The sequence below is a fragment of the Tachypleus tridentatus genome, chromosome 11 (genome assembly GCF_004210375.1).
Source record: "Tachypleus tridentatus isolate NWPU-2018 chromosome 11, ASM421037v1, whole genome shotgun sequence".
In the NCBI taxonomy this organism is placed as follows: Eukaryota; Metazoa; Arthropoda; class Merostomata; order Xiphosura; family Limulidae; genus Tachypleus; species Tachypleus tridentatus.
The window spans coordinates 19,175,933-19,193,471 of NC_134835.1; the positions used below are offsets into that span (position 1 = coordinate 19,175,933).

Consider the following 17,539-nt stretch of genomic DNA (forward strand, 5'->3'; position numbering starts at 1 on the left):
GGTTTGGAATTTAGAGAGACCTCCACTTATGGGGGTTACGAGGTCATCTGCACATTCTTATTAAATTGTTTTTCCATAAACAGGCGATTCCAATTTTTTATGGATTCGACACTTACCCGTTGTTTTCTACAGTAACTTGGAGACCTGTATATAATTCTCTTACAAATTACATGACACATAAAAAAGAGTAAAATAGTGCATTTTAAAAGACTAGTAAGTTTTTATTTACTGATCCAAAGATAGTGTTATGTCTGATAGCTGGCAGCCTGTGTACTGTATCATTATTATACGGATAATTAGTTTCTTAGTTTGATTATATGGCATGTTATATGTAATTGTCTTAACTCCGAAACTTGAAACAGAACCAACCTGTTAAAGTGCAGAAAGTACCGCTATAAACTGGGTTTCGTTACCTATTGTGGGCAGAGGACAGATAGCCCATTGAATAGATTTGTGCTTTATTCCAAAACAAACCAAACAAACAAGTACAGGAAGTCATTTAGTATTTTATTAAACGTCTCTGATACAGAAGTATCTACAGTATTATTACGGACCAGTTATTACATACGAAACATATTCTTACACTGTGATATAACGATATGTTTTTTATTGTAATTATATTCAGAATCCTATACAGTTGAATTCTCTACAAAATGGAACTGTGAACAATATATAAATTGTAATGTATAGGAAGTCGTTTAGTATTTTATTTTAGGTATCTGATGATGAAAAATGAATAGCAAGGTTATAGTAACCAACATACAACACATCTACTTTATCAACTTAAACAAACTTTCCCGTATGGAGTCCATTTTGAAACATATACAGTTGAACTATCAATAAAACCGGACCTTGAACTTAAATTATTGGTAAATAATGGAAAATGTTTTTTGATTGTATTGAATGTGTTACCTGGTAAAAAAGTCTGATAATAAGTTTTAGTTAGTCACATATAAACTAGTTTTGTTTATTTATCTTAAATCATTATAGATTGTTCTTAATTTTAGATGTGAGTTGGATTGTAAAAAAAAACTTTTATGAAAGATTAAAAAAATAATACACATTAGGGTCCAGTAGGTTTACTAGTGTTAATTACATTTTGTTGTAAAACACAATATCTAATTCTCAAAAATAACGCCCTCTGTTAGAGAGTCATAATATTTACTGTTAAAGTATTACGCTTCGTGTCTATTTTCAATTGCAAGCCAATTTTTATTATTCACGAGTTTGATCATTACTCAGACATTATACTATAAGTTCAACATTTCTGTCAAACAGTGTCAAAGTAAAATATCACGTCACATTGTTATCAATCTATGTATTTTCGCGTATAACGTTAAATAAATCGGTCTTTGTCGTGCGTGTCTTTTTGTGAAGCGGAGAGTTTGGTTCCCTGATGAACTGGTGAAAATAGAATCTACTGGATCGTGGTGTTTTTCCACACCCGCTGTAGCTGTGTTACCTTGAAGCTTCCCCACTCAAAACCAACGAACCTGTGAACGTTGCATTCATGGTTGTTTTCATAAATCTTCACATAAACCACAATGTTTCAAGTCACAGTAAAATATTTTTGTTTTCTGTTTGGACAAAACACGACCGAAACAATGAGAAACTCATTCCTCTGACAACCTCTGAAGAAAAAATTTCTTGATCTCTAAGTTTTCTAAATATGTACAAGCAAAGAAGACGACAGGTTACTCATAGCAAATACTCAGGTAAGAGTTTCAGATGTTTGAAACTGTAGGTCTTAACAAAACGGTACAAATGACTCCTGTCACGTGACAAACAGGAGTATGTGGTCACACTGAACTAAGTGTATGTATACCGTCCCGTTATGGCCACATGGATAGCGATCTCAGCTCCAATTATAAGGGTCGCGAGTTCGAAATCTCCTCTGATAAATCTTGCAAGCCCTCTCATCTATAGAAGCTTTACAAGTGACGGTTAATCTCGATATGGCCAGATGGGCAATCCCACAATTTGTAAGTTAAGATGTAACCAACGGTTGGCGGCGAATGGTGATGACTATCTTCCTTCCTTCTGATCTCACACAGCTAAATCAGGGACGACTAGCGCAGATAATTCTCGTGTAACTTTGTGAGAATTGTAATTGCATAACAAAGTAACAAACAGCCCGTCTACATGATTTAGGGTTGAGAAATCATCTATGCAGTCTGTATACCTTAGTGAAATAAATGAAATATCTATATAGACACCTGTGTTGTGTGTTTTTATGTTAAAATATCTAAGTAGTGGCTATAATAGCGTTCATTGAGGTTCGTTTATTCTAATGTTGTAATAGCTAGGTGTGACAGAAAGGTGTGTCACAGAAATATAATCTGTTAAGTCCCTCTTCTGATGGTCCTGATGTCTCAGGTTGATTCGTATTATTTCCTTTGCCAATACCGTTTAGTACAATAGATATCTTCGTCTTGAAATTCTAAGTTCTAGATTTGAACCCATCTTTACGACCTGAGTCGGTAAGGGTTAAATATTCTTCAACCAAGCGATATGATAAACTTGGCATCACGTTACCTTCAGAATGTCAAAATGTAATTCTCCTACATCACATGACGCTTTCCGATTTTACAGCATTTGTTACCTGAGCACAGCTATCTGTGCTCTGCCCACCACGGGTATCGAAATGCTGTTTCTGCCACTATAATCCGCAGACATACCACTGGGTCACTGGCGGTTTTTATAAATAAAAAAAAAAATACGAGAGGTAGTGAATTTTTATATTTTGTCGTGAATAGAACTACATATGTTGTTATTTCATACGTATGAATTGAATAGGGATATAGCTATTTAAAGTTAAAATATTGAAAACTGTATTTTGAGAAACATTTATAAAACTTTGACCTTTAACACACGTCTTGACTAAATGCAAAGAAAAAATGTAAACATGCCACATATGCAACATTTAAAACATGGTCTGAATAAAATACAGCACATAGTGTAATGTAATACGACGAATACCTTATTAAAAATACAGCACATAGTGTAATGTAATATGACGAATACCTTATTAAAAATACAGCACATAGTGTAATGTAATATGACGAATACCTTATTAAAAATACAGCACATAGTGTAATGTAATATGACGAATACCTTATTAAAAATACAGCACATAGTGTAATGTAATATGACGAATACCTTATTAAAAATACAGCACATAGTGTGATGTAATATGACGAATACCTTATTAAATATACAGCACATAGTGTGATGTAATATGACGAATACCTTATTAAAATTACAGCACATGGTGTAATGTAATATGACGAATACCTTATTAAAAATACAGCACATAGTGTAATGTAATATGACGAATACCTTATTAAAAATACAGCACATAGTGTAATGTAATATGACGAATACCTTATTAAAAATACAGCACATAGTGTAATGTAATATGACGAATACCTTATTAAAAATACAGCACATAGTGTAATGTAATATGACGAATACCTTATTAAAAATACAGCACATAGTGTGATGTAATATGACGAATACCTTATTAAATATACAGCACATAGTGTGATGTAATATGACGAATACCTTATTAAAAATACAGCACATAGTGTAATGTAATATGACGAATACCTTATTAAAATTACAGCACATGGTGTAATGTAATATGACGAATACCTTATTAAAAATACAGCACATAGTGTAATGTAATATGACGAATACCTTATTAAAAATACAGCACATAGTGTAATGTAATATGACGAATACCTTATTAAAAATACAGCACATAGTGTAATGTAATATGACGAATACCTTATTTGACTTGTTTTTGTTTATTACAAAAATGTTTGTTTTCTCTCTTTGTCAATCCAGAATGTACCTATTTCATAGACCATTATGGGAAACGTCAGCAGCAGATACGTGTTCAACCCTCTTCTCTTGTTTGTGCGTGATGACTTTTAACAGTAGAATTCTGTGGTCACGAATTGCACTGTCTCGAGTAAAAGATCTTTTAAGACTGGGATGGTAGATCATGGAGAAACCCTCACAAGTTTGACTTGATTGTTTGTACACTAAAAACAATACAATGATCATTAGGACATTAGTGACACTGTAAGTGTAGCACAGGTCACAGTGTAGCACAGGTCACCTTTTATATACATCACATGCCATTTGTGATACAGTATATGCCTGTTTAACAGAGTTGAGGTAACTGCATAAATTATGGTCTGAACCTGTCCAACCACACTACACATAGTGACATCAGCCAAAATGTTTTTAGGTTTTTATATATACAGTTGAATAACCAAAAAATCATAAATACCTATACTGTTACTGTAGAATTCCACTATAATTTATTATGCTTAGTAACTAAGATGTAGTTAGATTTAAAAAAAATATGAAACTTCAAGCAGTCTAAAGACACGACGTATCTTATTTGAATTTTAGATTAAAAGAATGTGGTTTTTTCGAAGACTAAAATCACTCTGGAGACATTTTAAGTTGTATATAAGGAGGTGTGACCAGAAATGGAAAGAGGTGTGTTTGATTTAGTACCATGGAAAGAGGTGTGTTTGATTTAGTACCATGGAAAGAGGGGTGTTTGATTTAGTACCATGGAAAGAGGTGTGTTTGATTTAGTACCATGGAAAGAGGTGTGTTTGATTTAGTACCATGGAAAGAGGTGTGTTTGATTAAGTACCATGGAAAGAGGGGTGTTTGATTTAGTACCATGGAAAGAGGTGTGTTTGATTTAGTACCATGGAAAGAGGTGTGTTTGATTAAGTACCATGGAAAGAGGGGTGTTTGATTTAGTACCATGGAAAGAGGGTGTTTGATTTAGTACCATGGAAAGAGGTGTGTTTGATTTAGTACCATGGAAAGAGGTGTGTTTGATTTAGTACCATGGAAAGAGGTGTGTTTGATTAAGTACCATGGAAAGAGGGGTGTTTGATTTAGTACCATGGAAAGAGGGGTGTTTGATTTAGTACCATGGAAAGAGGGGTGTTTGATTTAGTACCATGGAAAGAGGGGTGTTTGATTTAGTACCATGGAAAGAGGTGTGTTTGATTTAGTACCATGGAAAGAGGTGTGTTTGATTTAGTACCATGGAAAGAGGTGTGTTTGATTAAGTACCATGGAAAGAGGGGTGTTTGATTTAGTACCATGGAAAGAGGTGTGTTTGATTTAGTACCATGGAAAGAGGTGTGTTTGATTAAGTACCATGGAAAGAGGGGTGTTTGATTTAGTACCATGGAAAGAGGGGTGTTTGATTTAGTACCATGGAAAGAGGTGTGTTTGATTTAGTACCATGGAAAGAGGTGTGTTTGATTTAGTACCATGGAAGAGGTGTGTTTGATTAAGTACCATGGAAAGAGGGGTGTTTGATTTAGTACCATGGAAAGAGGGGTGTTTGATTTAGTACCATGGAAAGAGGGGTGTCTGATTTAGTACCATGGAAAGAGGGGTGTTTGATTCAGTACCATGGAAAGAGGGGTGTTTGATTTAGTACCATGGAAAGAGGGGTGTTTGATTCAGTACCATGGAAAGAGGGGTGTTTGATTTAGTACCATGGAAAGAGGTGTGTTTGATTTAGTACCATGGAAAGAGGTGTGTTTGATTCAGTACCATGGAAAGAGGTGTGTTTGATTCAATACCATGGAAAGAGGTGTGTTTGATTCAGTACATAAGCTATATCTCACCAAAATAAAAAGATACGAGATCCTTATTTTATATTCCAGATTCTTAATGTTGGTAACTTGTGCAAAAGTATAGACTTGGGATTTTGACATCACAAACATCTAATTTCAACATACCACACAGATAGCCTTCATGTCACTTTGCACAAAATTCAGAAACAGAGAAACAAACAATTCTTGTTTGATGACATGACCTTTTACCCATGACCTGTTGTGAAGGGGTTAATTTGTCAGATTCTTTTTGTACTTCATTTTATGGGCATATGATATTAAATACTGTAATTTCTTGTTTCCTTGACTCTTAAGTAAAACTCTTTTAATGCTTCTGAACAAAAATAATTTTTTTAGGACAGTAATTGAATTAACAGAATATAAATGCTTATTCTGATATTAGACATAAAAGATGCAGTGAAAATTTTCTTTTCTTTAATTTTTTGTTTTGCTAAGAATGCCAGTTTTGTAGATTATAATACATTGTGTAATGAATACAAATAAAACTTTCCATTGGTATGTCTATACAATGATAACAGTTTACAACTGTAAATTTGATGTTTGGTATGAGATGTATATATGAAAAAAGATTGAAGGTTAATTAATTAATTTACTTATTAAAGTCAAAACTTTCTTTTTAACCTGTTTCTAATTATTTTGATTCCAGTAATCAGCTGGTAGAATATAGGAAACAAGTGTCTGATGCCATAGCATCAATAACAGGTGAAAGCCACACAACCTTTCAAGTTGACAGTGACTTGCTGACATATTTAAAAGAGTCTAAGGATCACATGCTGAAAGTTGTCCACAAGTATGTTTGTTGATATACATAATGTTTTAATTCAAGTTGCTTGTGAGCTTAGGTTATATAATTCAATTTCATCTTGAATGATTCATAAAGAAAAATCAAAAACTTTCCTCTATGCCTTTTATATTGTTTTTTATATGAAGAAAAAGTATTAAAACCAAAAAATTATTTATTTTAATAGATGTGTAATAGCTGACTACTTTCAGTTTCATAAATTGGTTGAAATTTCATGTTGCAGATACTGCATAAATTTCATTGTATACTTCAGAATAGTAAATTGTTTTCTGCTTACATACTGTTACTGTTTAATTGCCTGCTGTAGTGTGGTAAAAGAGTTACAAATCTACATCTGTTTCCATCCCTTTCCATGGCACTCCTGAAGAGACATATGATCAGTTAGACCTTGATGTCCTCATTGTGCAGTTACCATCTCCCTGTTTAATCCTGGGGGATTTTAATGGACATATAATTTCTTCTGGGATGTGGCTGATATTAATAGGGAAGAGTTGTTCCACAGAACATATGCTCTTGGATGACAACCTATCTCTCTTCAATACTGGTTTTTATACTTATTTTCATGTACCTAGTCAGTCTTTTACTGCTATTGATCTTTCATTCTGCTCTTCTTCACTTTTCTCTTACTTTTCCTGGAAGGTTGATAGTAACCCATGGGGCAGAGATCATTTTGAGAGAGACTGGCTGTAGTCAATTCCACCCATCCCCTGTGCCTCAGTGGAAATTGAACGAGACCAACTAACCCTCTTTCATAACAGTCACTTACTATATTGTCCAGGCAGCTGCTCAGTGTATTCCTAAAATCTGGACACATTTCCCACCTTTTTTCCATTTCCATTTATACAGACAGTTCAAACTCAGGTGACTCTATGGGTTCTGCCATGGTTTATCGTGATTTGGTTGTTGCACACAGAATCTCCTCTACAGTTTCTATGTTCACTGCTGAATTGTACACCATGCCCTGGATCACATAAAAGTTATGCAGTACACAAACTGTATTATTTATAACAATTCACTTAGCTCTCTGTTATCCTTGGAATCGCTTCACGTCAGTTCTTACCCTATTCTCCTCAAAAACTGACTGGCCCATTTCTCTTTCTATCATCTATTTCTGTCAAGATTTTCTGGATACCAGGTCATGTTGGTATTCATGGGAATGAGCTTGTCGACATCTCAGCTAAACCTATCTGCTCTGGCACTATCACTGCTGTGCCTGTCCCATACATGGACTACAGTCCTGTATTCAAGGCTCAGCTCCATGCCAGTTGGCAGTCAACTTGGAGTAAGCAATATAATAATAATATTTTCCAAATCAAACCTTCTATTGCTCTTTGTTCTTCTTGCTTCTGTTAGAATCAGGAGGTTTTTCTGGCTAGGCTATGCATTGGTCACAGGTTTTTAACTTGCCACTTTCTTCTATCTGGTACTATTGCACCAATGTTCACACACTCAAGTCACAATATCCCACATTTTACTGTAATACCATTATTACAATCAAGAGCAACAGCACCATTTTAAATATATTTTTACCATAGGTTCACTCTTAACGGTGGGCAATGTCATTGGCGATGGTGACTCTGTCCACCTTAGTTGTGTTTTTAAATTTTTAAGGGCCATTGGTCTTTTTAACTCTATTTACGATTCTAATTTGAAAATTTGACAAAGTTTCATTTTAGCATGTTTCCTTTTTACATATTCTAATGATTTTACTTTTTACCAATTTTTTGTGCAGATAACCAAGTTGCTTTATGCCAGTAAATGCTAAACAACTAACCAACCAACCAAGAATTCATTAACAAAAACAATAAAATTATTACTTCAGGAAGTTTCTTAGGTTAATTTTCCCCTGTTTATTTCTGGTGTAGTCTTTCTATTTACTTTTTAACCAAAATTGTTAAATTGGCCTTGAAAAGGCTAATATGTATTCTGAACCATGTTTTAGAAAGTCAGTTATAATATATTCATATCCACTAACATATATCACACAGACTAACAGCATTATTCATTCCTTGTTAGTGAGAGAAATTCTCTAGTTAAACATAGCCTAGTAATTAATGTGCTGAACTAGATCTTTAAGACAAACAAACTTTGGGCTGACAGATGCATTGTAAGAGTGATGGATAAATGCTACTGTTTCAAGAGATGGTGTTATTGCCTGCTCCCTCAATTCTATCAATTCACATTAGGGATGACTAGCTTTGTACAAGTTTTATAAAAATAACATGAAATATAAATGGTTTTTGTTTGGTTTTTACATATTTCTCTTAATTTGTTCCTTTTGGATCCAGATGCAAATGTTTGTCTCCTACAGCCTTTCACTAGTACTAGAACTCATCAGTGGTGTGGGCTAAGTATTCTCTGAAATTCTTTATGCAATATAATACTTTAAAAATATATTTCAAGTGTCAAATTTTCCAAATAGAATCGACAAATTAAGAAGAATGTGGAAGGAAAAACAACCCCAGATAATGATGTCATTTTAGATATGTTTGATTCTAATGCTTTACCAGCTTTTGGCATTTAAGTTAACTTTCAAAGAGAAGCTTTTCAATAGCATCCTAAGGTACTCACCTCAGTGTATAATGCTATAAACACAACATAGAATTAAAATAAACTGAAGCACTTATAAAATATTAAGTTATTTCATAGTGCTTGACAAAGTTATGAGTGAGATCCTTTACAAGTCAATCAGTTGTCAAGAGAAATGTTTACCATTAAACGAAGATGAAACAGTTGCTAGTGAGATTCCTTGTTAACCCATTGTCTTGAAAAATATCCATTATTAACCAAAGACGAAATGGTTGTCAGTGGGTTTACTTATGATTGCATTATGTCATTTTTGCATGAAACTTCTAAATAAAATGATACACACTGATGATGAGAATTATCAACTCAGTTTTCAGTATCACCAAGAAATATTTTAATTGAAATTTGATATTAAAAGTGACAATGACTAGCAAGTTTTGATATGGTACCATTAACACAACAGCTCAATGTTGACACTGTCATGAATGTTTTCGAGTCTCACACTACTGTGAGTATTCAAATCTTTGTATTTTGAAGTATATTTTCTCTAATCTTATAGGTTTCAATAAAAATAACTAAAATTTAAGCATTTGTGAATGTATAATATATATAAATACATATGTATTTTAGCCAAATTTCCCTATATTTTGCAAAACACTTTGATTATAGCTAAATAAAGATTTGTTCTTTGACTTTGTAGGCAACTAAATTTGTATTATTCTTCTATCTAAATTGAAGTAAAATAAAATTCAAGTCATAACCCTAACAATAAACAACTTAACAAAATAGTTTATTAATAACATTTTAAGATACAATACTACAGATATCTGCAGTATAAAATTATGCACATATTTCTACAATGAATTAATACCAAGTTATACACAGAATGATACAACCAACAATGGAAACAATTATGAAAAACATACCTAAGGTTATGCATAGGAAAAATTGTATCAAATAAAGCAAAATACATTGTAAGCTGAAATTGACACATGGAGGGAAGCATTACTATTGTACATATAAATAACAAAACTTTATGAAATATTTCAGTCAAAATTCAATGTAAAAAACTAAATACTCGTGTGCTTCAATAAAATAAAAACAAAGGAAGAGACCAGACACTTTTAAATAAAGAATCAAACTTCTTTGAAGAATAATAATAGTATGATAATCTTCAAAATGTAAATAAATTAATTACACTACACACTTTACATTTGATTAATACTTTATTTTCTGGAAGGTACAGTATGCATCTCTTACTGTGACAACAATTGTTGGGAAATGCCAACAGGAGTGAGTCTCAGATGATTAATACTTTATTTTCTGGAAGGTACAGTATGCATCTCTTACTGTGACAACAATTGTTGGGAAATGCCAACAGGAGTGAGTCTCAGATGATTAATACTTTATTTTCTGGAAGGTACAGTATGCATCTCTTACTGTGACAACAATTGTTGGGAAATGTCAACAGGAGTGAGTCTCAGATGATTAATACTTTATTTTCTGGAAGGTACAGTATGCATCTCTTACTGCGACAACAATTGTTGGGAAATGTCAACAGGAGTAAGTCTCAGATGATTAATACTTTATTTTCTGGAAGGTACAGTATGCATCTCTTACTGTGACAACAATAGTTGGGAAATGTCAACAGGAGTGAGTCTCAGATGATTAATACTTTATTTTCTGGAAGGTACAGTATGCATCTCTTACTGTGACAACAATTGTTGGGAAATGCCAACAGGAGTGAGTCTCAGATGATTAATACTTTATTTTCTGGAAGGTACAGTATGCATCTCTTACTGTGACAACAATAGTTGGGAAATGTCAACAGGAGTGAGTCTCAGATGATTAATACTTTATTTTCTGGAAGGTACAGTATGCATCTCTTACTGTGACAACAATTGTTGGGAAATGTCAACAGGAGTGAGTCTCAGATGATGAGTCCTCCACAGTTTTGGAAAGTTGCATACTAGAAGGAACTAGTCAGCTTTGAAGTAGAGGCTCAATGAAAGCTGTGACCAAGTCCATTCTAAAGGTCTTCTGGGATAATGCCAGCTGATTGGTCAGTTGTTTGTACAGAATATAAGCATGTACTTCAAGTTTAAAAAAAAATTTGTTTTTATACCACTTTTATTGTTCCTTGTCTAGTAAAACAGTAACTTGAATGTTGGTCACTGAATTCTATAGTTGTCATAGTATTAGAATGTAAAGGTAAAAGTGCAAAAATGGCTTATTTGTCAGTCCACTTCATAGCTTTTCTCTGTACATTTGTAGAAACCAGTTGCTGTATTTCCCACAGTCTGTCTTTCCTCTATTTCGCACAAACATAGATTTCTATAATCGGTAGCTTGTCAAATAAACAAGAGATAGTGTAAAGTTGTCCAGGAAAAGTTCAGTCCTAGTCTGTTGTCTATCAGTTCCAAAAAAAGTTCAGTCCCAGTCTGTTCTACTTGTCTGTCAGTTCCAAAAAATGTTCAGTCCCAGTCTGTTCTACTTGTCTATCAGTTCCAAGATACGTTCAGCCCTAGTCTGTTGTCTATCAGTTCCAAGAAAAGTTCAGTCCTACTCTGTTGTCTATCAGTCCCAAGAAAAGTTCAGTCCTAGTCTGTTGTCTATCAGTTCCAAGAAAAGTTCAGTCCTAGTCTGTTGTCTATCAGTTCCAAGAAAAGTTCAGTCCTAGTCTGTTGTCTATCAGTTCCAAGAAAAGTTCAGTCCTAGTCTGTTCTACTTGTCTATCAGTTCCAAGATACGTTCAGTCCTAGTCTGTTGTCTATCAGTCCCATCACAACATTTTGATAAACCTTTAGCTGAGATTTGTTTACCTATGTAGATTTTAAACTTTAAACAGTATCCCCCACACAGCTTCTTTGTGCATAGAGTGTGTTCATTAAAAAGTCTTGGAATGTAGAGGGAGCTGTAAAAAGATAAAAAATAACAAAAGATTTGTTTTGATCAGAAATTACTTTTGATATTAAAATGTAATTCAAGTAATTATTAAAAGCAGTAAAATAATGTTTAATTAACTGATCAAATGATCTTCAACCAGGTCTTTATTTCTTTCTATGGTACTTCAGGATATCATTCATTCACAGTTTATGAAACTTATCCTAATCACAAACCTCTTTCAATTTTATCCATCTCTCCTTATCAGCAATGGTTCACTTGTTTCTTTATGTATAAAACTTGTATAACTAAACAGAATGATAACATGTTTTTCCCCTGTACTCTCACCATCACTTTTACAATAAAAAAAACATTCTGAACTGAGTTATGATTCTATACCATTACCTCATCAGAAATGAGTCACTATATTGACAACACAATTGTATCTTCATATCAGATAGATATGCTACTTCCTAATGTTGTTATACTGTGAAACAAGGATTTACAATTTATGACACTGTTATCACATTACAACTGATTCGTAACTTGTATGTATCACTGAATGACAATGTTTAAGTTGGTATAAATATCTCTTTCCTGTAGATCCATAACATTTTCTTGTTCAGTGTTACTGCTTGTTTAGTACCTGGGTCTGTTATGATCTCACAAAACCTGAAGTTTTATATACAAACAAATACAATAACTGTATATGTATTGTTACTTAGTTTATGTATTATACATTATTCTGGTGTGAATAGATTCCTTGTTCTAGTATGTTATCTACTGCATTATTATAGTATTCAAATTACTGAATATATTACTATGGTTACAAATATTCCCCTGTACATTATATTGTTACAGGATAGAGTCTGTTCTTAAAACATACCATGGCTATTACCCTTTGGTTCTTCTTTTTACTATGTACAGCAATATATTACCCACAGGACAGGTCTTATGTCATGACCAAGACCCTCTAAAAGACAATGTTTCCTTTCCTAGCTAAAGAAGTATGCTTGTTCTTCATTTATTAAGTATGGAAATCCTAGCCATCTGTTAATATATTAAGCTAAAAGCAATGGAGTAAGATCAGTACTCATCTCCAGATAAATATATTTATATTTTACCTCTCATTGTATGAATATCTCATTCTCAATAAACATTTAATTAAGAAGTTAACAATGGTGTTAACTGATGGAGGGAGTATTTTGTGATGTGTAAAATAAATAGTAAAGTCACTAGTTTCTTCAGCTCTGCTATATTGTCATTACTATATGGTTTATTTGCTGTGTTTCTGTCTCATGTTACATTCTGTTCTTATGCACTTCAGAATATCCTACATTAGTTTATTATTAGTTTGTTTCCAACTTTAAAGGGAGCAGTTTCTCAAAACATCACCAAAGAAAATTAAAACTCAAGTTCCTTTAAAGTATCTTTTCTCCAACAGTCTAATGTTATAATTTTCCTACATAGAGAATGTACTTCTTGGAGATACTTATCAACTCTAGAATGTACTTCTTGGAGATACTTATCAACTCTAGAATGTACTTCTTGGAGATACTTATCAACTCTAGAATGTACTTCTTGGAGATACTTATCAACTCTAGAATGTACTTCTTGGAGATACTTATCAACTCTAGAATGTACTTAGATACTTATCAACTCTAGAATGTACTTCTTGGAGATACTTATCAACTCTAGAATGTACTTCTTGGAGATACTTATCAACTCTAGAATGTACTTCTTGGAGATACTTATCAACTCTAACATAAAAACTTTTCTTATTATACCCTATATACATTCACACATTTCCCTCACCACTTCCATCAACCCTTACATGTTTAACGTGAATAAGCTGTGCTGTAGCACATAAACAATCATGCAACAGTCTTCTACCGACAGGAGTGTGACAAACTCTCCTCATGCAACTACCTCTCCCTGATGTATTGTCTAACCTCACTTGGAGATTAGATGTGAGATACAAAAACACTATGTGGAGAAGAAGAGAGAAAAGTATAATAAGAGGTAAGTATGTATCAGGAATACATCTTATGGATAAGAAAATTATAAGTTCCAAAATGTTACTTCACCTCTGCTAATATGAAAACTAGAATCCCACACTGACCTATGTGGTCAGTCAACCAAACCCATGTTGAGAAAGCTAAATCTAAACAACTTCTCTATTTACAACAGCCAAGGAAAGCCAACATTTCATTTGATAACAATTGACATAAAACTGGTTAAACACCTGAAATATCAATTGATGCATCATGACTCAAATCACTTGATTATTTATACTTTAGAATATTACCACAAAACTGGTTAAATGTCTGAACTATCAATTAGTGCATCATGACAAATCACTTGATTATTTATACTTTAGAACATTACCACAAAACTGGTTAAATGTCTGAACTAGCAATTAGTGCATCATGACTCAAATCACTTGATTATTTATACTCTGGAACATTTCTTTATAGTTGAACCTGTTGCATTGTTCTGTATTCTTTATACTTCATCCTAGTGCACTTTTCTATATTCTTGAGAGTTGAACCTGTTGCATTGTTCCATATTTTTTATAGTTGAACCTAATGCATTTGTCTATATTTTTTATATTTGAACCTAGTGTACTGTTCTATATTCCTTATACTTCAACCTAATGCTTTTGTCTATATTTTTTATATTTGAACCCAGTGTACTGTTCTATATTCCTTATACTTCAACCTAATGCTTTTGTCTATATTCTTTATATTTGAACCCAGTGTACTGTTCTGTATTCTTTATACTACAACCTAGTGCACTGTTCTATATTCTTTATAGTTTAACCTGTTGCATTGTTCCATATTCTTTATAGTTGAACCTAATGCACTGTTCTAAGTTACTGGGTGGCTCGTTGGAGTTGATGAAACAGTGAAAAGAAATAAAATAAACAAAATGTAGAACGAGATAGAAAAGTAAAATATTATAAAAAAGAATGAAAAATAAAAATTATTTTAATGAGAAAGAAGATTCAAATCTCAACAAAAAAATGTTTAAAAATATAATAGGTCTAATGCCAATGTCGTATTACAAGTGTAATTGTAATCATTCTTTGACAACTTCTGGGAGGCGAACACGACATCAAATATTAATTCACTGTCCTATTGTTTGCAATAATTGATACCAAATTAACCACTGAAAATAAGTTCACAACAGTTGTGTTCAGTAAAACTTGGCAGAATCGCACGAGACAGAGTAAACTTTCCAGCTTAAGCAAGTTTACCAGCTCAGACAGTGAATATGCATTTCCTTAATTATATATAACATTTGAGCGGAGCGTTATACTTGCTTAACTCAATAGAAGTAAGACATTTGTGAATAAAGCTATTATACTGTTTATGCTATAGTTATTAGAATAAGAACAAAAACAGACATTCAAAATATACACAAGTACACAAAATTTTAATAAAATGTATTTGAAGAAGGTGTCTGATTTCAATTGTTTCGTTTTTAATGAGCTTTCTCATGCGGTTTAAAGAGAACACCAATTCTATGGCCTTTTCATGAAGTTCATTTTCTCCATTCATTTTTGCATACAGTTTGATAGCGTTAATATAACTTAACACTTACGATGAAGTAGAAATTTATATTTCCTCACTGCCTTTCCTATTTTGTTCATCATTTGAATCTCTCACACTGTTACCATCTTGAGATTCTAATATATATTTTTAATCAATTTCATCTGTTTCTGTTAAAACATTCTTGTCAACATTCACAAAACTTTCCGCGTTCACAGAATCATCTGCATCATTCTTCTCAATCAGAGTTTGGATTTTACTACAATCATCATAACAAACAAATTCTCCAGAATCTCCGCCATTATCAAGAAAAAATCCATTTTCAAATACTTTTTATTATGCATTCATCTTTTAAGGATTTCACTGAATGACTTAAAAATATAATTGCATCTTACACGTCAATTTTCATGGTCATTTCAAACGTTCTCTTACAGTCGTCTATGTTTGCAATAATATGTTGAAGCATCAAGTTTCTGTATTTCAGTTTTATACGCTGTATAATTCCATTACCTCGTGGCTGTAGAACTGATGTTGTACATGGAGGTAGAAAGACTAAACGAACATTTGAAAGTTGAACTTTGGATGAAAAATTGCACTATTTGGAAAAAGTAGGATATTCCTATTTTCTTGTTCCATTCTTTATTTAATTTGTTCAAAAATTCCTCGAATATAGCACTTGTCATCCACACTTTATTATTCACTTTCCATTCTACAGGAAGTTGATACTTACTTAAATTTTTGAAACAGCGCGGATACTTACTTTTACCTATTACCCGTGGTTTCTCCAGTTTTCCATCAGCAAATGGGACCAAACGTACAGTCAATTGATTTTTCGAATGGCGGCCTCCGGAACACTTTTCTCCTTTAATCTGCAACGTTTTATTAGGAAAAGCTCTGAAAACCAAAGCTGTTTCGTCTGCATTTGCAATATCTTTTGGGTTGTAATGACGAATAATTTGACCTTAACCCTAATTCTAAATTAATTAAAAAATTACATGCATATTTCATAGTTTTTTTTTAATGAGGGTATTTAGTAGCTTTTTTTTAAAAATGAAAATATTATGTAAATTTTTCCGAAATTTTAAAATTAGGGAAGATAGGAATATATTTTTTCTTGAGAATTATCTAAAGAGTAGAATTTTGCACATAAAGGACAAATGTGTTTCTACAAATCACGAGTCTTATTCAACTGCAAAAATAATTACGGCAGAAAAAAGAGCAGAATATATTTAACTAATACTTACTGAAACAAAGTGTGCGATTAATATTTAAACAAATTATCAATTTAAAAAATATTAATATTTGAAGAAATTATTAATTAAACAATAAATTAATATTTATTCAAAATAATTTTTTCGCCTTACTCAGGTTCTAATCCTACTTGTTGATAGAGGAGGCAAGTTTTCTGTCCGCGTTACGAAGGTTCCGCCATATAGAGGGCCTTTTATGAGAGAAATCTTAAGATAATGCTGCAAAATTTTGATATTTCCGGCTTGTACAGGTTTTACCTTGTATATATATAAAATACGCTATGCTGTAGATTCATCGTTTCAGTCAATGTCCGTCTGGTATCTCTATCTTCATAAACGGAAAAGTTCCAAATACTTGGTCTAATGTATAACGTGAATGGTGATTAAGGCACGAGCTCTAATATTATTCAAATACCTAAACTATTTTAGGTTACTTTATTAGTGATCGAAAAGAACTTAACCTCCTCAATAATGTTGTACATATATGTTTGTGCCTACGCTTGTTTCTGCATAGTTTTCTTATTGAAACTTGTAGTGAAAGTCAAAGGAAACAATATTTGTTTCAAAAAGACGCGCGAGTATAGTGTCAAAATTTCTACAAACTGGGGCCCGGCATGACTAAGTGGGTTTAGGCGTTCGACTCGTAATCTGAGGGTCACGGATTCGAATCCCCGTCACACCAATCATGCTCGTCCTGTCAGCCGTGGGGGCGTTATTATGTTACGGTCAATCCCACTATTCGTTGGTAAAAGAGTAGCTCATGAGTTGGCGGTGGGTGGTGATGACTAGCTGCCTTCTCTCTAGCCTTACACTGCTATATTAGGAAAGGCTATCGCA

General features: G+C 33.0%; 1 long non-coding RNA gene across 1 annotated transcript; it reads right to left on the minus strand.

The window, feature by feature from the left end:
• Positions 1 to 9,966: 9,966 nt before the first annotated feature.
• On the minus strand, positions 9,967 to 16,864 carry LOC143231434 (uncharacterized). The gene is made up of 3 exons (XR_013016918.1): positions 16,817 to 16,864; positions 16,213 to 16,321; positions 9,967 to 11,929 (listed from the first exon to the last, which is right to left on the minus strand). It is a non-coding gene; the product is annotated as an uncharacterized LOC143231434 (long non-coding RNA).
• Between the last annotated feature and the right edge of the window lie 675 nt (positions 16,865 to 17,539).